Source organism: Macrobrachium rosenbergii, chromosome 29, assembly GCF_040412425.1.
Source record: "Macrobrachium rosenbergii isolate ZJJX-2024 chromosome 29, ASM4041242v1, whole genome shotgun sequence".
In the NCBI taxonomy this organism is placed as follows: Eukaryota; Metazoa; Arthropoda; class Malacostraca; order Decapoda; family Palaemonidae; genus Macrobrachium; species Macrobrachium rosenbergii.
In genome coordinates this window covers 29177324-29191789 of record NC_089769.1, presented here as the reverse complement: position 1 = coordinate 29191789, position 14466 = coordinate 29177324, and positions in this window count along the sequence as shown.

The following is a 14466-nucleotide window of genomic DNA, read 5'->3' as shown; positions in this document are numbered from 1 at the left end:
TGATATTAATATTTTTTTGTGAAAAATTCATTTTTACCACTACCTTTAACCAAAGGCCAAGTTTTAAATTAATGATCGTCTTTCTTAGCTTCTGAAAGAATAATTACAAACAATTTTACAGTATCATTACCTGACTACAGAGAGAGAGAGAGAGAGAGAGAGAGAGAGAGAGAGAGAGAGAGAGAGAGAAACCATGGAAAAGTGGTAAATTGTCAGTCTTTTTAATGTGGAAAGAAAACGGATCAATAAGAACTAAAAGTTTTCAGAGTGTGTATAATATTTGAGATACCAAGACATCACGGTCATAAGAAGCACGAATAATTTTGAGAAGCTGAACTCCATGAAATTTAATCACCAAAAAATATGAAGATTGTGATCCCTGAAATCCTTAAAAATATCTATATAATACATTGTAAAGATGGTAAATTCTTAAGCAACCTCCTAGGCCAGCAACACAAAAGGTCTTAGAACTCTAATCTCTCCTATGAAAACTGATACATACCAAAATAGAATTTCTTTTCACATTTACATCAGTGAGTATTCGTGTTCTAGGATCAGAAAAACTAGGCCACTTTTAATTTTCCACGTAACTAGAGAAAGGTTAAGGCCTAGTGATGGATGTAATTGCGACAAGAGATAAATTTAGAAAATAGTTGAAATTTAGCTAATTTCTTCTTCGTCCTTTCCTGAGACTAACGCAGTTAGCATGAAGATACCATCACACCAGATTTTGAAAATGTATAGGATTTTCAGTGTTTTAGAAAACTGGCAATTGTAGATTTGCGGCAGCATACGTTGAGTTGAAATTTAACCTCAATATAGTTATAGAAGTTACATCCTCATATTTTGTTAAGGTAACATTGCCAGTCTTAACTGCAGCTTACCTTACAAATAAATCAAATATGTATCTTTTCCTGGGTTAGATTCAGAAGGTGGATTTTAGAGCATGAATAGGAAAACAGGGAGAGAGAGAGAATAAATGATAAAGTCCAGTATACAATTAAAGTATGCAGGGCAGTCCAGTTACCACTCATAACATGCCTGTCCTTGAAACAAAAGAATTTCTTTGCAGCTACATTCCGCCGAAGAGTTCTCACTGCTTTTGCCAACTTTTCGTAACATTCAGATTTTTTTTACATTTCTGCTCTAAGTATGAGAGAGAGAGAGAGAGAGAGAGAGAGAGAGAGAGAGAGAGAGAGAGAGAGAGAGACAGGCTAAGGGAATAAAAGTCAGCCAGGAGGAAAAAAGAATCTAAACAGAAACAACAGCTTTTAGGAATGAGGCAATCATTGAATAATACCTCGTAACGGACTAAATATCTACATACCATCACGAACATAGACAAAACGAATGAAACTTTCGTTTTTATGTCACTTTTTCCTTCAGAGTTACTGGATTAATTCTCATTTTCCTCCTGACGCTCCACCTTTTATTCCATGCGCTGTCCGATGTATGGTTAATCTACAACAATAAATCCAAATCCCCTACAGAAATTTTTTTTTCAGAATTTACATGAATCGTGATCATATTTTATGATAATTATTAGTATAAGTGTTAAACATACAACTCACTGCTTGGTTGTATTGCTAAATTAAACATTTTTGGTTTCGTTATAGAACATATTTCATAGCTATAAAGCAATGAACCTAAACCAACAAGTCCAAATATTTTCTCCCTAAACACATACACGCGCCAGTTGTCTTCCTCATTCACACATGTGTAGTAGCTGCTAGCTCAACATGATGTGCAAGATGTATGATGACAGTATATCTTTTTTTTTATTTATTTATTTTTTTTTTTAATGGGAATTTTCTAATTAATTCTTGGCTGAGTCGGTTGAGCTTCAGACCGTCGCTCGATGTACCGGAGTTCAATTCCACCGACCGGCTGATGAAGAGTTAGAGGAATTTATTTCTGGTGATAGAAATTCATTTCTCGCTATAATGTGGTTCGGATTCCACTATAAGCTGTAGGTCCCGTTGCTAAGTAACCAATTGGTTCTTAGCCACGTAAAATAAGTCTAATCCTTCGGGCCAGCCCTAGGAGAGCTGTTAATCAGCTCAGTGGTCTGGTAAAACTAAGGTATACTTAACTTTTCTAATTAATTCGATCGTTTCTTCATTGTTTTTACCTTCAGAATTCGTTATAGAGAGAACTTCTGTAGCATCACATGGCAAATATCATTACAGATTTGGTTTAAATGGTTTAAGGGGTGTTTTAACCCTTTAACCGTTTAGTACGTATATACGAGTATAGTAGCGCGCCAACGCTGCCTGAGCCGTTTAGTACGTATATGTACGGGGAGCAGGAGTTTTGACCATGGCGTTTAGTACGTATGTATACGATCGATTTTTCCTGCCTTCCTTTCAAGGTTAATCCACTAAAATATGTTTTCCCTGGGTCCGAGGAAGTCTTGTTGACCATATCCAAACAAAAACACTCCCTCCCGAATTTAATTTATCATAATTTTCCTGATTTTCTATATCTAATGCGGAATTCACCAGTCACTTGGCGACATCGCTATTTAGCGAGACAACACTGCTGGGCTGGTTCGTTCCTCTTATACGGAATTTTGGTCTTTCGACGCATGGGGTATCTAATCCAACTTTGTATCGGTAATGGGTTACTTTCTTCTCTGTTTTTCTTTTCCAGCTCTAGCGCAAATGAAAACGATAAGTAATCCTAATTTGGCTTATTGACATTATTCCAACCGAAATATGGAAAATGTACTCACTTGACTGTTTTATTATTTTACGATAGGTTCAGTGCATGTGACTGAACTCCAGATGCGCTTCATTCTGAATAACGACCGAAAAATGCTTTGTTTACTTATTCTAAATTGCTAATTTATTTCATCAATTTAACTTTAGCATTTCATAAAAATTACTTCAGAAGCTGTGTATATTATTTTATGTCGCTATATACACGCATATACATATGTATGTATGTATGTGTGTGTATGTATGTATATGTATATATATATATATATATATATATATATATATATATATATATATATATATATATATATATATATATATATATATATATATATATATATATATATATATATATATATATATATAACATTTGAATAACTAATTGTCGTTACTTATGAACAAACTCTGAAACGTCACAGATCACAGGGTTAGATCTAGAACGAACAAACATTCAAACATGAAACAATACACAAAACCATAATCTAAATGAAAGTTACGTACAAAATTCTTGCACAAGAGACAATGCTGAAAATTCATCCGACAGTGAGAATGATGAAAACGACAACAGAGGCTAACAAGGTAAGGACAGGAAAATGAGGTCTGTATTTGATGATTGTGAACGGGTTGCCAGTAATTTCCGGGCCTAAGATTTCCTCTTTGACAACAGTGGCAGTTTCATTACATCGACAAAGGAAAGTCTGTAAAATTAGATGATGAAATTTATCGGTATCACCATTTTCTTAATCAAATTATCTTTTAGTCGTAGAGAGCGAGAGAGAGAGAGAGAGAGAGAGAGAGAGAGAGAGAGAGAGAGAGATTTTTTCTTTGTATTGTTCTTTACCATCCTTGAACACTAGATGTCATATACAGTAATTTCATATACAGTAATTCAAACCTAACAATTTTTGGCATTGATAATTCATAACGTTCGAGAATTCTAACAGCTATAAAAAAGAACAATTAGCATACGGATCAATGGACAGAAACAACATGTTATATATATATATATATATATATATATATATATATATATATATATATATATATATATATATATATATATATATATATATATATATATATATATATATATATATATATATATATATATATATATATATATATATATATATATATATATATATATATATATATATATATATATATATATATATATATATATATATATATATATATATATATATATATATATATATATATATATAATTTATACATACATTCATACATATATATGTATGTACTGTATATATGTGTGAGTGTATATTTAGATTTATAGTGCACATAGAAACTCTGCACACACAATATGGGTATCATTAGCTACGTTTCCAAACTTCTTCCTGACTTATAATCCGACTACAGTTAATCTGCATTCCTCAGTTAGGAGTCTTTTCATCCGGTCATACCCTTCCCCGGGCTGTCCAGAAGACAAGGCCGAGTTAATTTACAAATCTGCCATCACTGGAGAAGTCAATAATAGTTTTTTTTTATTTTTTTATTTCGTGTTGTAGAATTTATTTTCATCAGTGAGTCTGGCCTAGATATTGGGCATTAGTATAATTTATTTAGGTGATTAGAAACTAGATCATCCTCACCCTACTTGTGTTCAAAGCAGTTTAATGTATGACTTCAATTCTTCAGATTTCAATTCATTTTACGTCTTCACAGTTAGATACGCAGAACAAGTGTCAAGCTGTTTACTGTTTCAGACCTAGTATGGGAAGGTGTTGCGACGTGTTTGTCATATCTACGCGATATCCAAACTTAGGTCAAGGTTTTATGAATCAAATCTGGGAAAAATGGCAACGTCTAAAACGTACCACATGTTCGTGGTCATTTTGGTTTGACTATGATACTGACAGCTGGCTAATAAAGGATTTGTAAGGTAGCGACTTAGGTGGTATTGACTGAAATGATCGTCTGTTGTTTACCTCCCACCCGCGGCGAATTTGATGGGCTTGATATTAGGGCCTGGAATTATAACGAAGTCCTTTTGAAAGATTCCGGTTCCTTCTTTCATTGATGATGGTCATTTCGGAATTCCATTTGTCGACGGTCAAAATTCATGGGGAAAGTAAAGTCGTTTAACTTGCCTGTACAAAATGGAGATCACTAAATCCGCCATTGTCCATGAAACAAGGGTTCGGAATCGGTCAAAGGACTAAGGATAATCCGAGGCATCATTCTCAAACTAATGTTTGAGTGGTTTTTTAACCAAACTCGATGCAGGTGGAAGGAAGACAGGAGATAGGAAAAAACAACAACTGATCATTACCTTCCAAGGAGACCTGAATATGCCTTTTGATATATATATATATATATATATATATATATATATATATATATATATATATATATATATATATATATATATATATATATATATATGACTTAGAAATTCCACACAATTTACTTTTATTTAATATTTTTTCATTTAGAAAACAGACATGCATCGTAGATGATGTACAATTCATAACAGGAACCTAGGTTTTAGCCCAAAGATTGGATTATACAGACCACCAAATGCAAGATCTTTCGGAAACAGCTGGTGTATATACCATTATATGGCCTGTCAAATAAAAATCTGATGATTAGCAACAACTATAATTCGAATGAATAATTGTTGTAACCTGTTATTTATAAATTCTAGAACGTCAAAAAGAAAGAGTTTCATATACAACATATAAACTTCCATACATGAAACAATGCACGTGTGTCGATCCTAAGAGAATGTTATTTTCCAAATGTCGCCACGCTGATAATCTTATAGCCAGGGGAAAAATTGCTGTTATTATCATGGCTGGAAAGAGCAGATGTATAAATACGTGACAATGGTGAAAGGGAAACGGCCGTATATACGTTTATAGTCTTATATGGGTTAAAATATATGGAATAAGATACAGAAACTGATAAAAAAAAAAGCAAACGTAGCCCCCCAGCACTCAAAAGATAGCGAGGCCGGGAGAGTAGTAGCCATGTTGTGTTTTTTACTTTTTGCTGACAGTCTGGGTAGCGTAAATTTTTGTTGGCCGCACTATTAGCTGACAGCTGGGGGTACCAAAGCTGCTTCCCATAGAAAACGGTTATTGTGTTAACAACAACACTTCACTACATACCTAAGGGGGCGAGGTCCTTTTGCATGAGAGACAGGCCTTCTCCCCTCCCACACACACACACACCTGAGTGCAAATTACAGAAATACAGTATTTTTTATTGTCTTTGTTCAGTGGAGATGCTTTTTATTCTCTTCTGATAGAGGAAAGTAACTTCCCTCACCCTTCCCTCCACCTGTATCTTCTCCTCACCCTCCCCTGCCCCTTCCCCTTCCCTCTTCCCCTTCTTTTTCTTCCCCTCCCCCCTCCCCTCATTTTTCCCTTCCTACTGCTCTCTCCCTTCCCCTTCCCCTCTCCTCCCTTTCACCTCCCCTTCACCTTTCCCCTCTCCCCTTTCCCTTCTCCCTCCCCTCCCTTCCCTCCTCCTCACCATAGCCATAAACTGTCATCCAGAGTTTTCCGGGCAGTGCTGGGTTGTCAGCTAATATATATATATATTTATATATATATATATATATATATATATATATATATATATATATATATATATATATATATATATAAAGGAATGTTTGCATATTTGTTTATCCACCGTAGAAATTGGAACCGCTTGAGCAGACCAAGACAAAATTTGCACACAGTCCCTGTGTCACCCCAGAAAGGTTTAAAACTCAAAATCAAACCCCTACCCCGTGACGGACATACAAACACAGACAAAACAAATGAAATTCTAATTTTTAGTCCACGTTTTCTTCAGCAGTGTTATGGGAGTCACCAGTAGCTTGGGCGGAAAGCTCCAACTTTTCTTTTGGTGACGTCATAAAACCCCTCCGACTGTAAACCCTGAGACGTATGGTAGCCCGACAAATGCGAATTTCCTGATTAATTTGTTAGTTTCTTCTTCTTTTTTACTTTCAGAATTCGCTACAGCGACTGCTTCATGACGTTATGGTGACGCATTTCCTTATAACGACATTTTTCGTTATGAAGTCGGTTTAAATGCGGTCTGGAATAATCAAAATATCACCTTGGATACTCCAGCGGTTGACAGTTGGAATTGATTATCGACCGAATTGGCAAAACATTTCACTGCGTTTGTTAGATGAGTTGCTTTTCACGTTGCTTGGTACTGATTACCTGGAAGATAATGACTGAAAATTTTAGATTTAAACTTTACAGGAATGTAGATCATTACATTTGGAAATCTTCTCCAAAAGGCACTTGCAGAATTTACACGTATGAAGGGTTAATGTACACGGTGCAAATAGGGATTAAATTACGAAATGGCAATCACTGCACTTCGAGGAACGTCGAAGTGCTCACAGCTTACACAACACGTCAGTATCGTACCTTTTGCTGATGTAATCATAAACACTAACGAATAGTATTCCCATCATTTAGGAAAATAAGATTATTGTTTATGGTTATATACTAGAGTGATATGTATTCATTTCTATCGTTTATCAACACGTATTTATTCAATACAATAAATAACTGATTGCCTAACATTCCTCCAAGAAGGGATAGATTTTGTTGATTCATGGTTACAGTATTACCATAGGTACGAATCGACAAAAGTTTATAAATATTAAATACACCTTAGTTTAACCAGATCACTGAGCTGATCAACAGCTCTCCTAGGGCTGGCCCGAAGGATTAGACTTATTTTACGTGGTTAAGAACCAATTGGTTACCTAGCAACGGGACCTACAGCTTATTGTGGAATCTGAACCACATTATAGGTTCAGTGAATTTCTATCACTAGAAATAAATTCCTCTAATTCTTCATTGGCCAGCCGGAGAATTGACAAAAACTTTATACTTCATTCAACATTAAGGAATGCATACATACATGCATAGCGGTAATTTTTCTCTAATGGTTCATGTAACTTTATACTTAATTCAACGTTAAGGAATTTGATGTCATTGTAAAGATAATGAGTTGTAATTTATTATATTATGTTCAAAACGTCCCTGAAATCAACATAAAGAATAAGTATCACGAATTGAAGTTAGCCGTGAAGGAAAGTGTTTTGCCCCCTTTTTTTTGTAATATGATGAGGGGATGGAAGGCTAACTGTTGCAGCAATTCACTTGATAATAGGAATGACGTAAAAAGGTATAACAGAGTACTGACTAAATATTTATCATTAAAAAAAGACATCCACTCTATACAGTATTAATGGATAAGTTTAAATTAGAACTGAATGGTTGGCTCATCTTTTTATGAATTGAACAGTGAAGTTTACTTTTATTATCGTAACACATATAAAAAGACATCATTGGCAGAGGAATACCAAATTATCTGCATCACATGGCAATATTGTTTTAAATTTTTATTGTATGATTTGGACTAATAACGGCCTACAAATAGCACTTAAGGGTCTAATAGTGAAATGAATAACATCTATACATAATTTATGCATAGTCTGATTAGATAGTCTGAGATACTTCCCAGATGGAATACAGCAGCAAAATGTCACAAAATTGATGCTAACCTGTCCACATGTGCAATTACCTGCTAGTCAGTCGGAATTATTTAGGTAATAATACCAATAATTAATCCATTCTGGTGAGTGGGTTTTCTCCGCCCACAAACTGTTGTCTACACGAAAGTTTCAACGGCAGTTTCGATGAACTGACAGAAGAAATTACAGGATTACTTGATCGTGAATACACGGCCTAATGTTGAATTCTATGATAGTGAAGGGGTGTGTTTGGAGAGAGTGCGAAAGAGAGTGAGAGGAGAGAAAGAGAGAGGAGAGGGGGTGGTAGGGAGGAGAGAGAGAGAGAGATAGTTTAGGAATGTCATCCAGAGTTTTTCTGGTCAGTGCTGAGTTTGTCAGCTAGTGTGTTTATACATACATACACACACACATATGTATATATATATATATATATATATATATATATATATATATATATATATATATATATATATATATATATAAATATATATATATATATATATATATATATATATATATATATATATATATATATATATATATGTGTGTGTGTAATTATAATCACCAATAACAGTTCTATTTGTACCTCTCTCTCCGAATTCATCGTCTTATGAACAAGGGACCTTGCAAGGAGGCCTAATGATCTTTCTATATACATTCACGTATTCGTTACTATAAATAGTTTTCTGAATTTGGTACTCTGTTATATGTATATATAAATACGTATGTATGTGCATATATAAATATGTATGAATGTGTATATATACATACACACACACACACACACACACACACACACACACACACACATATATATATATATATATATATATATATATATATATATATATATATATATATATATATATATATATATATATATATATATATATATACCTATATATATATATATATATATATATATATATATATATATCTATATATATATATATATATATATATATATATATATATATATATATATATATATATATATATATATATACATATATACATATATATGTGTATATATGTATGTATATATGTATGTATGTATGTATGTATGTATGTATGTATGCATGCATGTATGTATATGATATGTTTTCCTATGCATTAGAGTGCTGTGTTTATAAATTTTCATTTTGCTTTCAATGTTAAGAAAAACGAGAAACCAGATATCCTCGACTTGTGCATATCTATATTTTACTAAATCCTCAAGGGCTCTGTAGTGTTTCAGGCTTCCTCAGACTTTCCCTGAAAAAGCTGTATTGTGATTTGTAGAGCCGACTAAAGCTGTTATCAGGCAGAACTATGAATTCTAAGTACCCATCAGAATTATCATTCCATTTACCAAAGCTACTTCAAGAGTTAGGCGCAATCCTGCCTTGCCGCATTTATAATTCCTGGTGCCTTCATCACTCTCCCAACCATAAATGTTCATTCATTATTAACAGAGTTCGTCCTTTATCACAGAATGTGTTTTGCAGTCTTGTTTTATAATTTTTGGAGAATCTTCGTGTTGCGTTGCATAATTTCGATTTCTGGTTATGGAATTAAAGTACTTTTTATGTTGTAGTTATTTTTAAATTAAGCTAGCCTTATCCCAGCACGGACTTGATCTTGCTTCACGTAGTAAAAAACCAATAAGATATTACGAAAGTTTAAATGTACAGTTTCCTTACACCTTCTGGAGGAAGATTTCCGTGATCGTAACTAACGAATAGCAAGCTGTATTTGAAGGCCACTTCTTCAGCCTTCGTTTCATTTATAACTTTGGTTTCAATACCAATTGTTCATTTCTTGTTATTTGTTTCCTTTCATTATTTTTGAAACAAGTGACTGATAAATTCTTTTCCTAGAGGAATATATATATATATATATATATATATATATATATATATATATATATATATATATATATATATATATATATATATATATATATATATATATATATATATATAGAAGACAGTTGAAGGAGGAAGTACATCTCAGGTGATCCATAAAATACATTTATTGCGACGTTTCAAAACACAAAGGTTTCATTTTCAAGCTATAAAGATAAAAAACAATAAAACTAATATTAAAAGCGATAAAAATACAAATACAGGACATAATACATTATATATAGTAAAATTAAAAACTAGTTGTGGCAGGACCAACCATCAAGAGAGGAAGGAAGGACGAAAGTCAGAAGGAACAAACCAGAGACGACAAAAGGCAACAGCTCACGTAAGGTAAAGAGTTGTCGAGGAAGACTGTGTTCAATTGGGGAACAAGTTGTTTAATAAACATAAGCTCGTCCTGGCACTGGTGCCCCCTCGGCACAGTGCCCTACCATCTTAGAGTGATCCTGGCCCCTTGCCCAGAGGAGGTAGCCAGTGTGATCTCTTTTTCTTATACATAGCCTAAACCACCTTAAGTATGGTACATCTAATTAGTAGCCTCGTTCCTTCCACTTACCACCGAGCCGCAGTAATCACGTAAGTAGTGTAACTAACATCAGATAATCTTAACTATTGTGAAACGAGCCACTATGCTCATGACACTCATAGCCTAAGACCTCAGTAAGGCAAACATTTATCATATGAGGCAAACCTCATGAATTAACTGGTATTTACTAATTGTATTAAACACGAACAACTTTGTAATTTAGTTAGAACATTCACTCTTATGTTGGTGCTACGGTCAGGTTAGGATAGGTTAGGCTAGGGAATGCAATAGAATGTACCACTAGGCTAGGTCTAAAACATCACGATTATAGGGGGTAGCATGTCATAAACGTAAGCACCTTCCAGTACTGTTAGAATTAGGTAAAGTAATGAGGGAAGCTCATATCCTATCTAGGGTTAGGTAGATCCATAGCTAGGTAGGCTACACAGGACAAATCTGCTCAGGGGAGAAGAGTAACCTAATGGAGGCGAACAGCTTGCTTAGTACAGACCTTCACGCCCAAGAAGGGAGTGAAGGCCCTCTTAAAGGGGGAGATTTTATAAATATTTCTGCTGTTCGCCTCGATGCATAAACTCACTTTGTAGTCATATCAGATGAACCAGTCCAGAAAAAGGCCGAGTCAATGAGGCAGTTTAAAATCTGTAACGCTCGCGTGCAGGAAGAACTCGGTAGCATTTTAGCATTTCACCCTGCGGAAAACTCCATATCCAGCCTGAAGAATAGGTATCCTAAAGTCCTTTTTCCTTTCTACCCGTCCCTCTTGGCGAATGTTTTAACAGAGCGTGATCGCCCAGATACACTGCATCCCTGTTTGACCCAGGCCGGCTGTGATAAAACAGAGAGAGAACTGAGCTTATAGCGAGATGAGATGTCCTTTCGCCTCCGCCTCTTTGTCTATCATTTTATTAGTGAAGTGAAGAATCATTCTCCAGAACTTCCAATCGTCCGCTGTATGCGCGCGGCAACGCTTTCGCTTTCCCAAGGTAAAGTCTGTGTTTTTGTTCAAAAACTTCATCCATTCTTTATCCTCTTCTGTATTTCCAAACTTTCTTTGTTTCATTCTCCAGCCACCACGAAGGTAATCGCTTGTACGTAAGTCTAAGATTAAGCTCCAAATTATTATATTGTTTAGCTGCTAGCCTAATTAGTTCCAGTAAGACTCGGGATTTAGGCAAGCAAGTCATTTTACTTAATTTGGTATTCTGTTGTGCTCGCTCACTGTTTGGAAGACTGTTGCGCTGTTGTATTTAATACCATCTTAATGAATAGAGATTTTCTGTGTCCGCAGTTGGTGACGCTTTTTATCATGTCTTTATTCCTTAATGAATATTCTTTTATTAATGTTAATTACCCTTAACTGGTGGCCTTTGGTTAATTAACATCTGTCTTGGAGGTTAATTTCTGTGGCTTCAAGACAGGTTACAGTGTATTCTGGCATGCAGGGCCGTGAAAAAATTATTTAAATTAAACAATAACTGATCACAAGATGCGCACGAATAATATATATATATATATATATATATATATATATATATATATATATATATATATATATATATATATATATATATCATATATATATGTATATATATATATATATATATATATATATATGTATATATATATATATATATATATATATATATATATATATATATATATATATAGTTATATATAGAGCAGTATATATATATATATATATATATATATATATATATATATATATATATATATATATATATATATATATATATATATATATATATATATATATATATATATATATCATATATATATATATATATATATATATATATATATATATATATATATATATATATATATATGTATGTAACATGTATATATATATATATATATATAGGTATGATATATATATATATATATATATATATATATATATATATATATATATATATATATATATATATATATATACATATATATATATACATACATATATATATATATATATATATATATATATATATATATATATATTATATATATTATATATATATATATATATATATATATATATATATATATATATATGTATATATATATATATATATATATATATATATATATATATATATATATATATATATATGTATATATTAGTATATATGTATATATATAAATCATAAATATACAATATATATATTTATATACATATATAAATATATATATTATTATAATCAACAAGAAGTCGTGCACAGTGTGACTCCTCACCCCCACTTAATTTACTCCTTTGTCATTGGAGAACTGCATGGCCAATCGTGTATTTAACCTAGAAATCAGGAGCCCGTTATCAAATATTCCTATCTGTCCTTCTTTTTACTGAAACAGATATTGAGATGACATGGATAAAAAGGCAAAAGAGAGGAGATGTACTGAAGACTCCCTTTGCCAGCTTTAGCTCAACTAAGCTTCTTGAAACGGCCTTCTAAAGCCAATTAAGTCGTCGAATTGTCTTACCTCCGCAGGAAACCTGGAAGAGGCTGAACACTACGTGATGACACACCACGGGCAATGACGTGGCCGGAGCCCTATAAGGGAAAGACAGCAGTAAAAAGCAGTGAGTTAGTTATCTGTGGGGCAGGAGCCATGCAGTAAACATTCTCAAGGGACAACCAACGCGGCTAAAGGTACCTTTGCTGAGAGACTATTTTTTTTTCTCCGTCCGACCAGACTCCAGTCATCCCGAGGACAGCATGCATCACGGGTGATCACCCCCTCGTCCTCTTCCCAGAGACCCGCCTCTCTAAGATAAAGTGCGAAAGTGAAGACTTTTCAGTCACGACAGTTTCCGTCTTTAGAAAGCTTGGAGTACCTGTGCATTTCACTTCTGTCCTGTGCCAGTTTATCCAGTGCCATTTCCAATGTCCTGTGTTTGAGTGTAAGTGGTTCATTATTCAAGCCCGGCACCTCAGTGCAAACTCGAGTCACATTCGGTGTTATATTGTTCCTTTACTGCGGTAATGTGTAACCTTTCGCAGAGGGACCTATTCGCAGTGGACTCCCATCTTTACTGTACCTTGCCTTTAATCTCAAGACTCCAGTGGAAAGGGATCTTCAGACGTTGCAAGCCCTTTATCAATTCACTTATCCATTTTCCCTTCAAATGCTTTCTTTTGTAAATATAATTCCTTAATTTATCCCAAGTGTTTATGTAACATTCCCTTATGAAGTAGAGCCTTCAGCTCCTAAATTCTCCCTTTTTCTTATTTTTTTTACAATTTCCCTTTGTGCAAGTCAGAACCCCAAGGCCAATTAAATAAAGTTTCCGTTGCCAGCCCGTAAAATACCATAAACCCAGGGAAATACGTAAAACTTCATCTTCATCATCATCTTCATCATCGACATTATATTTTTTATATTATGATGAAATGTATATATGTTGTTACGGGTGGTTAAATTTGATATCTTTTCCACCATATTTTTGTTATTAAACTTTCCTTTTCTCTCTTTAAAGAGGTTCTTGAATGATTAATAAAACATTATCATCATTATTCTTCTTATGATGATAATAATGATGATGTAATTTTAGTCTTTTAAAGTTTTGTAAATATTCTCCTTGATTATTATTATTTATTATCTTCATAGTAGAAGAATGTTTTTCTTTTATTTGATCATTAAATTTTTTAAAATCTTTTTGGTAACGCTTCATCATCAAACCCGTCAAATCTTTCTTCCGAAAAGAAAGGTTGTTTTAAAAATGACCATTTTACT